The 15,623-nt window shown below is 44.1% G+C and overlaps 1 protein-coding gene across 24 annotated transcripts in view; it reads right to left on the reverse strand.

Moving 5' to 3' along the window:
* The window catches only part of Sgms1 (sphingomyelin synthase 1), a 267,159-nt gene that overhangs the window by 85,475 nt on the left and 166,061 nt on the right, over positions 1–15,623 (reverse strand). For 19 of the 24 annotated variants that reach the window (XR_001782565.2, XR_001782566.2, XR_003952764.1 and 16 more), the window contains one exon: positions 15,308–15,389. The gene's annotated coding sequence lies outside the window, so the exon portion shown is untranslated. Of the gene's footprint in view, positions 1–2,626; positions 2,988–15,307; positions 15,390–15,580; positions 15,600–15,623 lie in introns of those variants that run through there. The other 5 variants (XM_030250835.1, XR_003952766.1, XR_003952768.1 and 2 more) reach the window with 5 other exon arrangements.

The raw sequence follows: 15,623 nt of genomic DNA on the forward strand, positions 1-15,623 counted from the left end.
CACACATATTCACCAGGTTTCTGCTTGAATGAATTAGCAAACTCATTAAGCTCCTTAGTAGTGTAGCGAATTTCCTCATGGACTATACTTTCTACCTCCCCTCTAGGAGCCTGTTTTGCTTTGAGTCTGGTTACAGGTCTAGAAGAAACTATTGGTGGGCCGTGAGCAGACTCTGCAAAATTAATTTCCTCATGTGGGGAAGGCATTATTTCAAGAGGTGGGGCTGAGGGTACTACTTCCTCAGGTGGGGCAAACCCTTGAGAATCTGAGGATTCAAAATTCTCAGCTTCAACATGGTCTTCCCACACATCCCCGTCCCATGTTGTAGGATCCCATTCTTTGCCAATTAGAGCCCTTACTTTAACTGTCGACACACTCTGAGGCTGAGACTTGAATTTTCTCTGTAGTTCAGCCAACCTTACAATGAGAGTTTCTGTTTGATTTTCTGCAACTTGAGCTCTATTGCTACAAGAGAGAAGATTCTCCTCAAGGACACACTTAGCAACTTTTAGATCGTTTACTTGTGTCTGGAGCCTTTCGATTTTATCACACAACTCCTTCCTTTCATTCATCATTTTTTCCACAGATACTAAGAGCAGCCAGCCAGTAAAATCATTTTTCGATTTTTTCCCCATCTTGTAGAAAGCTTTGTGCACTGAATCACCTAATTCATTAAGAAAATCAAGGGCATTAGCTTCTTTAAGTTCGGAATATAGTTTCAACCATGGGTCTTCAAAATTCTCTGAGCTCCCAGGAGGGAGAGAATCTGGAGAGGTTTCAATATTTGAAAGTGCTGGTGGATCAACAAGCCAATTCCAGTATTTTAAAAGATTCATCCTGTACTTCTGTTACTCTAGAACCACTCCTGGTACCAACTTCTGTATTAGTCAGGGTTCTCTAGAGTCACAGAACTTATGGATAATTTCTAAATAGTAAAGGAATTTATTGATGACTTACAGTCGGCAGCCCAATTCCCAACAATGGTTCAGTCGCAGCTGTGAATGGAAGTCCAAGGATCTAGCAGTTACTCAGTCTCACGCAGCAAGCAGGCGAAGGAGCAAGAGCAAGAGCTAGACTCCCTTCTTCCAATGTCCTTATATTGTCTCCAGCAAAAGGTGTAGCCCAGATTAAAGGTGTGTTCCACCACACCTTTAATCCCAGATGAAAGGCATAGCCCAGATTAAAGGTGTGTTCCTTAACTCGGAGATTCAATCTTCTGGAATCCATAGCCACTATGGCTCAAGATCTTCAAACCAAGATCCAGATAAGGATCTCCAAGCCTCCAGATAAGGGTCACTGGTGAGCCTTCCAATTCCGGATTGTAGTTCATTCCAAATATTGTCAAGTTGACAACCAGGAATAGCCACTACAATGTCCCTGGCTTAATTCACACTCTCAACCATGGGTCAGTTTTAAAATGACCCTGTTATTGCCTATGCCACCAGAATGCCGAGTGCCTGCCTATCTGGTACACACTAACTCCACTTCCGATAGCATCTCTGTCGGTTTGTATATTTCCTTAAAAAAAAAAATCAAAAGATATTTTCCAGCCCACCACCTTCCCAAGCCTCGGCAAGGCAAGAAATTTCCTTGTAACCTGGAGGCTGAGAGATCTAGCTCCATGAGAGGCCCTAGATCCAACAGCCACCACCAAGAAATAAAATAAAAATCAATGTGTACAATACAAATAAATTTGCTGCCCAGAGTTTTTAAAGACGCTTACCAACTTTGTTTTTACATAAATTTAAAACCGACATGACCAAGAATTTGAGATTTAGCTTAACTGGCGGGATGCATCACAGTGGAGACCTTGGGATGTATCCCCAGGAACACACAAAGTGACTCAAAGAGGCTACAAGTAGAATGAAAATTTGCCCCATTCATGAAAACCGCTCAGATTTCTGTTGGGGACAACTCAAGTAATAACACACAGCAAAAGAAAGGAAAAAAAAAAAAAAAGACAAAAGCAACCCTCATGCATTCTTGATTATTTTCACTAGGGCAATCACCTTGTAGCACTAAGAGAAGCAGCAGCCTGCAGAATAAACACTGTCTAGAAAACACTGGCAGCACGTGCTTCCTCCTGGCACCCTGTACGGAGCTCAGTCACCAGCTTCTCCGAGATGTTTTGGCTGGAAGACCTTATGGAGAGGTGAGTTTGGAGAAGGCATGTACTCCTAAAAATCTCAGTACCCAAGCCGTAAATACAGTTTCACCTTTCAAAAACCAACTCTAGGGAAGTCCGACAACCTCAAACTGAAACCACTTGTATGCGGGTTGTAGATTATACACTTGGAACTTCAGGGCTAGTAGCATCACACCGAATTTGGCGCATTTGTTGATTTGCCTGCCTTGCCTGCCCTACCGATTCAGAACCACACAGTCCCAGCAACCGCATTGCCACTAGGCAGTATCTAGTTTAGCACTGAAGCCCATCTAGTGAGTCATTCCCTTGACATCGCTTGGCGGAGGAAATCCCACTGGTGATCACAGAGCGCTCTGTGGAAGCCAAGCACGGCTTGCTCCTTGCCTACTTTTCCTGGAGTCCCACCATCTGGCGCTGCTACAACGCATCACCCTGGAGAAAATCTTAACGAACTGCCTTCCCACAAAGAGCCACACGTACCTCTCCTCCCAAAGGCAGCCTCCTGGAAAGTTCCTGACAAGTTTACGCGGGTCTCTGCGTGCAGCTGGCCAGCGGTTGGGAGTGGCCAGCGGTCCCCACAGGCCGCCTCTGGGAAGCACAGCCAGACGCAGAGGACACGGAGCTCAAGGGACTACAGGAGCACGGCCCGCGCGCCTCAGGCTGCACAGGGTTTTTGGAATGTAGGGCGTGGCCCTCTGCTACAGCTAATGAAGTGAGTCAGGCCCCGCGCAAGCCTAACCAATAAGCGCCTTCACTGTTGGTTAAGGCGGAACCTTCCATTCTTGATTTAGGACGAGTTTAGCAGCCTTCCACAGCCCCCACCCCAGTCTAAGCTTTTAAGAACTCGAGCAGTTCTAAAGTTTGAGAAACTTTCCTGAAGCCAGGATTAGTGGGTTTCTGCTGGTACAAATTCCCGAGGTGAGGCTGTACTGGATGCAAAGCGCTCTGAGACCTCCTTCAAAGCAGCCTTGAGAGCTGACCAGCAACTTAATGAACTGCAATGAGCCCTGGAACAGAGGTGGCCAGATTATAGGTGACCCTCCATGCAAGGCACTTGGTACTGTGCTCCTCAGAGCAGATACTCAGACAAGCTGAGTCTTGAATCTGGAAGTCCTCAGTTGTAGACAGCCATAGACTGGGCAGAGCTTGGTGACAGAGACCTGTAATCCCAGTTAGTCCAGAGGTAGGAGCAGGAGGCCTGCCTGGGCAATCTAGGAAGACTCTGACTCAAATGTTTAAAGAGGTTTTTGTTTGGTTAGTTTTTGTTTTGTTTTTTAAGGGGAAGGCAGGGCTAAATGTGGCTATGTGAGGAATCCTGGCTTAACATACATACACCAGGGGTCCCACCCCCTGAACTGAAAAGGAAGGAAATCTTAAGTGAATAAACTGGCTTTTAATTAAACATTTTTTATACTAAAAGTACATGGACTTTTAGAGCTGAAACAGTTGTTGGTGTTGTATGTTCTGAGCCTCTTAAATCAGGAGAAACTTAGGCGTATAGTTTAAGTTTCTTGCACTTGATATTATATAATTAAAACAAAAGGACTACTAGGAAAAAAAAGAATCTTAAAGGAGTGATTTTATTTAGGACAAAATTAAATACACTTAAACATGAATAAATTAAACATTCTAGATATTGTGGCTTAAACATCATACTTTAATAAAAACGTTTAAAAGAAACTTTAAACAGTTGAAATTTGACAAATTGTAGGAGACTGCAGAACTCTCAATTCCCTGGGTCCTGATCTATTAAATGCAAATTAATCACTAATACCGGCGGAGTTTCTGACGGGAAGAAAGGTGTTTTATTGGTTATTACTGTGTGTGATTGAGCACAGGTGTGTAGGTCAGAGACTAGCTTCCTGCAGTCCGTTCTCTCTTCCCACTGCAGTCTGTTCTCTCTTCTCACCTTTATGTGGCTCCAAGGATTGGACCTGGGTCATCAGGCTTGCATGGAGAAGGCATGGTTCCGCTCAAGAGATTTGTTTTCAAGGTGCAGATTGTTACTTCTTAGGGTTAGAGAATATCTCTTGGGTTTAACACACACTCTCTCTCCCCTCTGTCTCTCTGTCTCTCTGTCTGTCTGTCTCTCTGTCTCTCTGTCTCTGTCTGTCTGTCTCTCTCTCTCTGTGGGTATGGTATGGTATGGTATGGTATGGTATGGTATGGTATGGTATGGTATTATGGTATTATGGTATGGTATGGTATGGTATGGTATTATGGTATGGTATGGTACGGTATGGTATGGTACGGTACGGTACGGTACGGTATGGTACGGTACGGTATGTACATAGACACAAGCCCATGCATGGCTATGGGTATGTTTATGCATGGAGGCCAGAGGGAAATCTTGGGTTTCTTTCTCAGGAACATCCCTTTTGAGTTGGTCTGCTTTTTGAGACAAGGTCTTTCATTGGCCTGAATTCCCCAGTGTCTTTAGTTCCCCAGGGCTGTGATTTAAGTGTGCACCACCTTGCCCAGCTCCCCTGAACATTTGTTCCTTTGTTTGTTTGGGGGCAGAAGTACCAACATGTATGTATGAAGTCAGAGACAACATACAGGAGTCAGTTCTCTTTTTTCACCATACGGTTTCCTAGGGATCAAACTCAGGTTTATCAGGTTTGGCCTCCAAGAGCCCTTACTTAAGCACTCATGACAACCTAGGCTCTAGCGTTTGGCCTTTTTTAGGTGTGTTCTAGGATTTTAACTCAAGACCTACTGGACAGACAGCAAACACAGCAAGCTCTTTACAGGTTGAGCCGTTTTCCCAGATCTCCTTGTGACTCATTAGAGCCATTCATTCCATAGTCCCAAGATTTCTTCAAAATGACACCAAGCTAACAACAAAATCTAAATGAGAGTGGGCCTTCCGAAACTGTTGCTCTTTTCTAAGAACCCTGGACCACAAATGGAGAAGCCGCCTGCCTAGCCTGGGCTCTACTAAATGGAGAAGCACCCTGCCTAGCCTGGACCACGAATGGAGAAGCACCCTGCCTAGCCTGGGCTCTACTAAATGGAGAAGCAGCCTGCCTAGCCTGGGCCACGAATGGAGAAACCCCCTGCCTAGCCTGGGCTCTACTAAATGGCCAGAACAGCTTCATCTCTCTGGGGTTCTCTGCCAATTCAACTGGGAATCACAATCTGGAATGAGAAAACAAAATCGGGCAAAGGGGGCAGAAGCAGGAAAGGCCTTCTTATATCTAGCAACAGGAAGGATAGCCTGATGTGAAAGTTCCCCTACACTTCCCATAGAGCTAACTCCCAAACTCTTGAAACTAACTTCTGGAAGCCTCTGCATACCACCTCCACATCCTAGCAACTGTCTTATCAGCAGGCATGACAGGAAGCTTTCCCATTGTACCTGGACCAATTCTGCCATTCGTGGTTCAAACATGGGTCCCTTGGGCCAGAGTCCCTGGGGTTGGATGCTGTCCAACTGCTATTCTGGGTAGAAGGCCCCTCCCGCAGAGCCTTCTGACACATCACCATCATTACAGGGAGATGCCAAAGTTCAGCATGTCATCAAGCCTGAAGCCTTGCCTCTCTCGATCACTGAGCTATTACTTCAGAGGTGATAAAAAAGAAAATCTCCTTCCAGGAGATGTCCAGCCAGTTTAAGTGTGTTTCTAAAAGAATTGATTTCTTTTTTATTTAGAAAACTACTGCTATTGATTGTACTATGTGAGCTATGTGGGTTGTGCATTATATACTAGCATAGTATATACCAGAGAGTACGTTGGTTGCTATAGCGAGCTTGCCGGTTAGAGCAGATGTTCCACCCAGGAAGAAGAAAACCTGCCTAAATGCCATCAGCTACAATCAGAGCTCAAAGAGCGTAAAGACATTCTCCACGGCCTTCGTGCACTAGAAACAAGGCCACTACTATTGATATAGTTAAGGGTAGACTTTCAAGAAGAAAAGGATAAATATTTCTAGGCCTTTGTTACCTACAGTGACAACACAAAGTGCAAAGCTTCCCAACATACATACATACATACATATATATATATATATATATATATATATATATATATATATATATATATACACACACACACACACATATATATACACATATATATATGTATATATGTATATATATACATATATATATATGTTTATGGGGGGAAACCCCTCAGAATCAGGCTTCTACCCCATGGAACTCAGTCTCTACATTAGACTGCCAAAGAACCCAGTACTTTCCCAGGCACTGGGCACACAGTCAGTGCCATGTCTGTCCCACATTGGGCTGTCCGACCTTCTCAAACTCCCAATGCAGACCCTCTAGGCCTTTTTCTCCCAGAACTCCTTCACTTGCCCAAGCCCTGAAGATCTCTCTTGTCCTCTCTTTTGCTCCAAGGGGAACAGACCTCATTCAAAAGTCACGCCTTCCTTCCCAGTGAGCTCCCTTCCATCTCTCCTACCAGGTAAGACTGCATCCGAGGCTCAGAGTTTTTTATTCCCTAAGGCCTTAGCAGATCCTAAATAGTCACTGTTGTTGATCCAACGCTGCTTAAGTTATATAACAAATACAACAGGGAAAAAGAAAACTTTGCTAATGTATCAAGAACAAACAACTATTACAGTTCCTTAAACCAGCCGGCAAACAGGACCCAAGTGTCAGATGTATGTCTTCGCTCTTTATGACACATTCCAACAATATAGACGGCTTCTCGGGAAACAAATCCAGTACTTCCTGAAAGGAAGGGAAGTTTACACAACATTGTGTGGCATCAACTCTCAGTTCCCCTAACACTGGCCTACTGAAGAGAGAGTGGCAGTCAGTCAGTCAGTCAGTCAGTCAGTCAGTCAGTCAGTCCAGCTTCCTTCCAGGAAGACACATGTACACGTGTGATCATTTGCCAAAGCACTGACATTGTCTTTCATATAAATCTCTCATTGTGTTTGTTATAGCTACAAATACTTCTCTGTTTACCTAGTTACACACACCGTAAGATGATGTTTGAGTACTCTAATCAAAAGTCATGTGATATTTGTATTACAGCAAGCACCTAGGGTCATTGCCACACATGCAGGCAGAAGTTTAATTAGTGTCAGTACACGTCTGCTTTTGTGACAGGTGGAAATAAACACTGCCACTCTTCCCGGAAAGGTATGTCAGAAACCAGATGCCCTATTAGCCAATTAAATGTTTCATGACTGTAATCTCTAACAAAGGGCACTGGTAAATATTCTAAATATAAACAACCAAGGGAGGCAGTCAGCATTCTTTAGCCTGTGTGTAACAGACAATAGCAGCTGCAGCAGCATAGGCCAAGCATCAAGGTGGGATGGATGGATGTACAGAACGAGAATCACAGGCAACAGGAATGCCTGACGCAGTGTCACTGGGCCTTAGGACCAACGTGCAATGAACTCTGCCTGGTCAAGAGATCCCTTGGAACCTACCTTCCACTCAATCACTAGCACGGCCACTATGAGGAACTGTTCCACTTTTTAGAGTTGTTGTTTTAAAGTTCTCAACAAAGGGGCTGGAGAGGTGGCTCAGTGGTTAAGAGCGCTGACTACTCCTCCAGAGGTCCTGAGTTCAATTCCCAGCAACCACATGGTGCCTCACAGCCATCTGTAATGAGGATTCGATGACCTTTTCTGGTGTGTCTGAAGATAGCAACAGTATACTACTCACACATATGAAATGAATAAATCTTTTTTAAAAATTCTCAACAAAGATTTTTTACAACTTCTAGTTAGAGCCATGTATCTATGGCATCCTGGTCTACAAGCATATTACCTAGTTAGATTACTGGGAGGAATGAATTCCACAAGAAAGCGAGTTTACTTCCTAGAATTGGGACTCAGGAATACATATGGGCATCTAGGAGAATATTCCACTCTACGCCTAGTGTGAAGGCTGGGTCTAGGCATTTCTCCACCTGGTTATAAATTATATTTTAAACCTTCAGTAAAGGTCTAATGTTAGTGAACTTTTGCCTAGCTGTTGACATCATGTCCAGAATCTAATAGATGCTGGCATTTCTGAGCTGTTCTTAATAGCTCATTTGACTCAGGACTGATCAGAAATTCAACACCAATAATATTTTTAATACAGCACTCAGACCTCATTCGAAAAATGGAAAATGCAATCTGGAATTCTATCCAGAACAAAAACCCAAGCTCGATTTAATTCACTTATGGCACACCTTGTTATGGTATGGTCCTCTATCTTGTACACATGATTTAGACTTACTCTTATCTACTACACTGCAAGATAGTTTATAACATTTAAAACATTGAGAACATGCAAACAGTACCCTTATAAGAAAGAAACTCCACCTATGCTGAATTCCCCAGTCTAAAGTATTTTAATAGAAAAATTGAGGTTTTAAAACTGATACTGATTTTGGGGAGACTCTCGGGTCTGCCGTCATAAACACAATGGCTAGAGTCAGTAGTATAAACTGTAAAATTTTGAATTTTTTAACTGGTCATCAAGTATTTAATACATTCAAAAGGATGTATTTATGGTATCTGTTATGGAAAATTATATTAAAATCAACACCCACACAGCCACCACATGTAAGAAGCCAGCCATTTAAAAAGCAACCTGACAGCTCTCAGTGTGCTCCTCTTCCTGTCTGAGGTTGACATGGTTTCTTCTCATGATTATGTGTTAAAACTTTAGAAGACATGAGTCTAAGAAATGCCTTTAATAATAAAGAGGGGTATGGTGGTGCATGCCTGTATTCTTAGTACTGGGGAGGCTGAGAGCAGTGGACTACTGCAATTTGAAAGCCAGCTTAGGCTACGTAGTAAAACATGGTTTAAAAAAAAACTAAAATCAGGGGGCTAGAGAGATGGCTCAGCTGTTATAAGCACTACTGCTCTTGCAGAGGACCTCAGTTCTGCTCCTAGCATCCCCATTGGGCGGCTTACAACTGCTTCTAAACTCCATAGGATCCAATGCCCTTTCTGGCTTCCACAAGCATACACTCACATGCACAAACTCGCACAGGCACACACACACACACATTCACATACAACTAGGAATAAAAATCAAATCTTCAAAATAGCCAAAGTAAGCAAACAGATAAATCCATAGTCTGGATCTTCTGAAAGCACAGTACAGAGGCAGTCAGAAGTAATGGACTGTAAGGCAGTGTGCAGGCTACTTTTATACCAACTTTACACAGCTAGAGTTATTTGAATGAAGGGAGCCTCTATTGAGAAAATGCTTCCATGAGATTCCACTGTAGGTCATTTCTTAATTAGTGCTTTATGGGGGAGGACCCAGCCCACTGTGGGTGGTGCCATTCCTAGGCTGGTGGTCCTGGGTTCTATAAGAAAGCTGGTTGCGCAAGCTACTGGAAGCAGTAAGCCAGTAAGCAGCACCCTGTCCATGGCCTCTGCATCAGCTCCTACCTCTAGGTTCCCACCCTTCTTGAGTTCCTGTCCTGGCTTCCTCCAATGATGGACTAGAAGTGTAAGTCAAATAAACCCTTTCCTCCCTGACTGGCTTTTGGCCCTGATGTCTCTTTTTTATTATTTTTTGTTTGGTTTTTCGAGACAGGGTTTCTCTGTATAGCTTTGGCTGTCCTGGAACTCACTTTGTAGACCAGGCTGGCCTCGAACTCAGAAATCTGCCTAACTCTGCCTCCCAAGTGCTGGGATTAAAGGCGTGCACCACCACTGCCTGGCTTAGCATGATGTTTCACTACAGTAACAGAAACCCTAACTAAGAAAACCGTGGAATTCAGTCCTGAAGAAACCAGAACCTAAATGGTACCATGTCAAACCCAGAGACTGGTAGTAAGACAAGCTGTTACTGAAATGTTAGAATGGCAGCTCACGTCTGGACATGCCACACCAGGCCAAAGCAGTTCCATGTGGAAGAGGTTTATTAGAGACAAAGTGAAGAAAGAAAGACAAGGGAAAAAGGGTTGAAGGTGGGAAGGGTCTGTCTTTTATTTAGGCTGTGATATAACCTGTTCACAGGTATATGTGGGAAGTGGACTCTGGGAAGGTATGTGGCTGTCATGGCAACAGGTGTCACCTATGTGTGACATTCTTGAGTTTGGAATCTATCTGCCAAACTGGTCTGTTGATACCAACAATTCTAGCTCCTGCATTTATAGCTCTTGAGTTCATGCATCAGGCCAGGACTAGTTACTGGAATTATTAAAGTACACCAAATATCCCTGACATGGTGTCAGGGCAAGAGATGGGTGTCTGGAGAGGTCAACTCCAAATTACCCAAATTAAGATATTAATAAGCCAAGACCAACTGGTTCTCGCAGGCCATAAAATGACAAAGGAAAGAGGCATCTCAAAGACCAATAATGAACTTTAATTAATACATCACCCATCATGGAAAAGTGAGAAAATAACCGGAGGGAAAAACAGAAATCAAAGGAAACAATCCACTAATGAAAGGCTTAACTTTGTTTGCAACTGTACGTTGAACAATTTATATGACAGCAGATATAAATTAACATGTCATCAGTGAAATTAAAAGACAAGGCATGTACACAAGCGAGCGAGCAAGTCAGTACAAATTGTCTAAGTGAAAAACTACACACTTACACCTTGTACACACTGAATGAGATCGCAGTGCACACGGAGGAAGAGGCCGTTCACCAGGTTAACGGAAAGCAATGGCACCTGAAATCAGAGGCCAGTGCACAGGAAAGGGCAGCCATCCCAAGACAGTTCCCAACGTACCGATCTGGAGTTGTCGTGGACTGCAGGACACTGTCTACTTCTTGATGGGTGGGTAGCATATGCATTACGGTCTGAGTTCCCAGAGGTTGGCCCCACAGGTAGGAATACCTTGACACTGGCAATGTTATATATATTATATATATGCTTAAAGAAGAAAAGGAAGGAAAACTCTTCTTGATCGATCCTCCATATTTTATCTAAATGCCTCATTTGAACTGGTGATAGCCAAAGAAGGTTAACAACTACTGGGGGGGGGGGGGAACACTCTCTCAAGAAGCAAACTAGAGCACCTTATTTTAATTAGTAGTCCTACATTTCTGTGAGAATTTGTACTGATCATATAAACTTCCAGATCCTGCCTCCCTCCATCCTCACCATCGTTGGCGTGTGATGCCAAGACTGACCAAGGTCCCAGGGCTGCCTCAACTAGTACTTCGAAGCTGATGAGTTTTTGATTTAATAACTTCCACAGTTTTACACTTCTTTCCCATCAGTAATGCTAACTCCCATAGTTTAGATAGAGACATTAATTAGTAGCAAACGCCCAATCCAAATGTTTGCTGCTGCTGAAAACCCTCACTGATCTTCTCTCCTTTATGGTTTGCACATTAAGACCTACAACTACCGATTGAAATGTTTGTTTTCTTGGGTAAGGCTTCATTGCTGATTTTTTTTTGGGGGTGGGGGGGTTATGAGACAGGGTTTCTCTATGTAGCCCTGGCTGTCCTAGAACTCACTTTGTAGACCAGGCTGGCCTCGAACTCAGAAATCCGCCTGCCACTGCCTCCCGAGTGCTGGGATTAAAGGTGTGCTTCACCATGCCCGGCTCATTGCTGATTCTTTTTATTTTTTTTTAAAAAGATTTATTTATTATATGTAAGTACACTGTAGCTGTCTTCAGACGCACCAGAAGAGGCTCATTACGGGTGGTTGTGAGCCACCAGGTGGTTGCTGGGATTTGAACTTCAGACCTTCAGAAGAGCAGTCAGGTGCTCTTACCCACTGAGCCATCTCACCAGCCCCTCATGGCTGATTCTTGAAGTGGAATTAGCATGTCTTGTTTGTCTTGGAATTTACCCTCAAAACCCATGTCACCGGGTACCCAGAAAACTACTGACTCTCAGAGAGCTGCAACAGGAACTCAGCGGAAGAGTACACACGCCTAGCATAGCGGATCTCACCACTTTACACTGATACTTGGGCTACTCAGAAACCACAGAAGGGCTATCCTGAGAGATAATGAAACAAATCGACTATTCTATCTGTGAAACACTTTATTGTTAACTCCTGTGATTTCTTTCTGTTACAAAGACCCCCAGTCCTGAGGAAGCCCTGGGTGGTAATTCACACTCCAGGATCTCTCTCTGGTTTTAACCATAAGCTTCCACGTGAGATGGACAAGAATAAATTTTGGAATAATTCACTAATCCCCGGTTCACTGTGGACTGTAAATGCCTTCTAAGAGGAAATAAGAGAAATGAATGTTTTAAGATTATGTAAGTCTGATTCAGGTTACCCCAGGTTTTTTCTTTTTTTCTTTTTCTTTCTTTTTTTTTTTTAACAGCTTAATAACAAGTGTTTTGAAAGCTAGGTGGCAGAGACTTAGAATAAAAACAACCAGCACAATCTCCACGGTTACTTAGCAATTCTAGGCTCCAATTATTCCTTTCTAAAGGGCAAGTGAGAGAAACTGAAAAAGAAAGTGCTTCCAGAAGAGACGCTGCCCAGTCCCATCCTGGCCTGCTCCTGTTTCTATCTGACACCCTATGAGATTTCATAATCCAGCCAAGGTGAACGTGGTGTCTCTCTGGAAGCAATTTACGTTCCATTAACACTGAATTTCTGAATCAAGAGCAAAACCTTATGCAGTATCCAGAGGTGCTCAGCCCACCTGAGCCTGGAGCTGTCACAGAAGGGGGAGGGATAAGGAAATAGAAAGCTAGCAAGCTGCTGGGACCTGTCTCCAAGAATTGTCACAGAGCAGCCAGAAGACACAAGGGATGCCAGGGGTCAGCCAAAAACTGACCTCACCATTCAAAACTGCCCGTGGGACCCCTGATAACAGAGGCTTGAGCCCAAAATGAGGCTTAGCCTTGACCTACTCCAGAAGCCCTGTGGTCACGAGAATGGATTTTACCAAACCTTGCTGTCACCAGCCAAAGCAAAGTGCTACCAGCACAGCCAAGACAGGGCTGCAGAACTGGGCTCTGCCATGCCTTCCCAGCAGCAGCCCATGTGGGTGTGTTGGAGCCAGCTTGCACCTCATAGCAGACTGTTAATTTCTCAAGACCACTGGCAAGTTGGCCACAATAATAATGAAAGTAAAGGAGCTTGGGCTGGAAAGATGGCTCAAAGGAGAACAACACTTAGTGCTCTTGCCGGAAACCTGAGCTTGGTTCCTAGTATCCCCTGCGGGCAGCTCACACCTGCCTATCATTCCAGCTTCAGGGACTCCAATGCCCTCCTCTGGCCTCCATGGGCACAAACACAGACACATCCAGACAGATAAGCAAGAGTAAAACAAATTCTTTAAAAATTACGTAAACTTGGCATTTAAAAAATTATACCACCCGGGCGTGGTGGCGCACGCCTTTAATCCCACCCAGCACTCGGGAGGCAGAGGCAGGAGGATTTCTTAGTTTGAGGCCAGCCTGGTCTACAAAGTTAGTTCCAGGACAGCCAGGGCTATACAGAGGAATCCTGTCTCGAAAAACAAAAACAAACAAACAAACAAATAATAATAAGTAAAAAATAAAAATAATAAATACTTGAAATTAATTATGCCTTGACTATTTTACCATTAGCTGGGCTCCTGGTGCTGGTTGGGACTGTGTCTGATTCACAGAAAAGCATATAATGGGGTGCATGTCACTTTCAAACCCACTTTTGGTGGCTTCTATGGGACTGGCTAAAATCAACCACAGTAGAAGTGTTTCTAAACGCAAGAAGCCCACAGACACTGGCAGCCGTCCTGGCAGAGCCACAGCGCTGACACTTACGTAACTTATCAGCAGCATCCTTTCACAGAGGGGCCATGTTTTTGAAAGGCTTATAAATTGTAAATCACAATTCCAAGTAAACTCACAGAGAGCACATGTATTACTGTGTACCCGTGGCGATCCTCAGCTCCACCACACAGATGAATGAGCCGACGTAGCACAAGAGCACGTGGGTGGAGAAATGCCTGACTAGATCATCCGAGGTCTCCACTGCCACGTGCCCTCCAGTGCCATTGTCACAGTGAACTGAAAACCTGCCAAGTGTAACCGTCAGATAACTAACCATGGTTCCCAGTGATAGCACGGTGTGACGCCCATGCTCCCAAGGCACTGGGACTGAGGTGGTAAAGGAAGCCCTTTAAGACTCAAAGTTCTAGAGAGAAGCTCATTTAGACTCGGGAAATAAACCACTCAGAAGTCCCTAGGAGTTCTGCAAATGGACCAGATGCCCTAGGTCCATCCCTCTCCCAAGATTATATAGGCAGCAAGGGCTGTTGAGGAGGCCCAGGCTATTGTTAAGTTGCCTGAGAGTCAAGCAGAGAACTCTGGGGTCCCATCTTTTGAGAACCATGGACCACACTGCGGTGGCTTTCAGGGATGTAGCTGTAGCTGCCGTTGACTCATCCCTGCTCCCATATGTAAGCCCTCAGCCACCCTTCTGTAAGTAACCCCAATAAATGCTTTGGTTCACAAAGTGTGACTTCCGTGGCGTTCTTACTTTGGTCTGTAGGATCTGTCATTGGTTTCCTACTAAGGATGTAGAAGCTTGTGTCACGTCTCTCCAGGGATAGTAACACACAATGGAGAGGGAAGAGTCTCAGGCTACGGATCAAATTTTACTCATTCAGCAATTCTGCTCCTAGTTACATCTACTGTGCCCACAAAAGCTACCTAAGGAAGTGGGCTCTAGGGACCCCTGAAAGCAAGGCCATCTGTGTTTTCCAGGGGCCATTTCTACTTTAACTGCTGACCTAGCACAAGGAATCCTCCAGCCACTTTCCACTTTTGTTCTGTCCACCAGACCTGATGCTCTCAACTAAAAATGACATATTCTACAAAGAAAGTTTCACACATTAACCAACCTTCTCAGCTGTTCCAATCCTGCTCTGAGGTTTCTAGATACTTACTTTAAATGTGTCTTAATCTTTTTTTAAATTTTATGTGTTGTAGCTGCTTGTACATCTATGTATGCACTATGTGCATGCAGTGACTGCAGAGACCAGAAAAGACTCTTAGGTCCCCGGGAGCTGGAGTTACAGCAAGTGACAACTGCCCTGTGGGTGCTGGGAATTGAATCTGAGTCCTCTGGAAGAGTAGCCAGTGCTCTCGACCACTGAGCCAACATTTCACCCTAATACCTACTTTTAAAGACATGTTCACACACTTAAGTCATGTGATTGCACTGTCCTTTTAAAATGACGTCTTAAGCATGATTCATGCAGTCATTAAACGAATGCCAAAGAACTAGCAAAATTTTACTTACGGATTATTTTAAAAAGACTCTCCTCATCTTGGCTTCCTGCAAGATACTAGCTTCTCCGCGTGTTCCAGTAGGTCTCCATTACCTGTTACCGGGTAGAAGAATCTCATTAGTTGTATGGTCTTTACAAATAAACTCTATCGAATGTACCACACAAGTAACAATAAAAACAACACAACCGCAATGGTCCAAAAGTCTCCCCTTTACTAGCCACAGGGATTCCCCTCCCCCAGCCGCCATTTCTCCATTTCTAAATGAGCATTAAATATCCCTTACTGTCTGTGTGGTCTGTGTGGGAGTGACAGTTAAGTAAGCGAAA

Source organism: Mus musculus, chromosome 19 (assembly GCF_000001635.26).
Source record: "Mus musculus strain C57BL/6J chromosome 19, GRCm38.p6 C57BL/6J".
NCBI classification, from domain to species: Eukaryota; Metazoa; Chordata; class Mammalia; order Rodentia; family Muridae; genus Mus; species Mus musculus.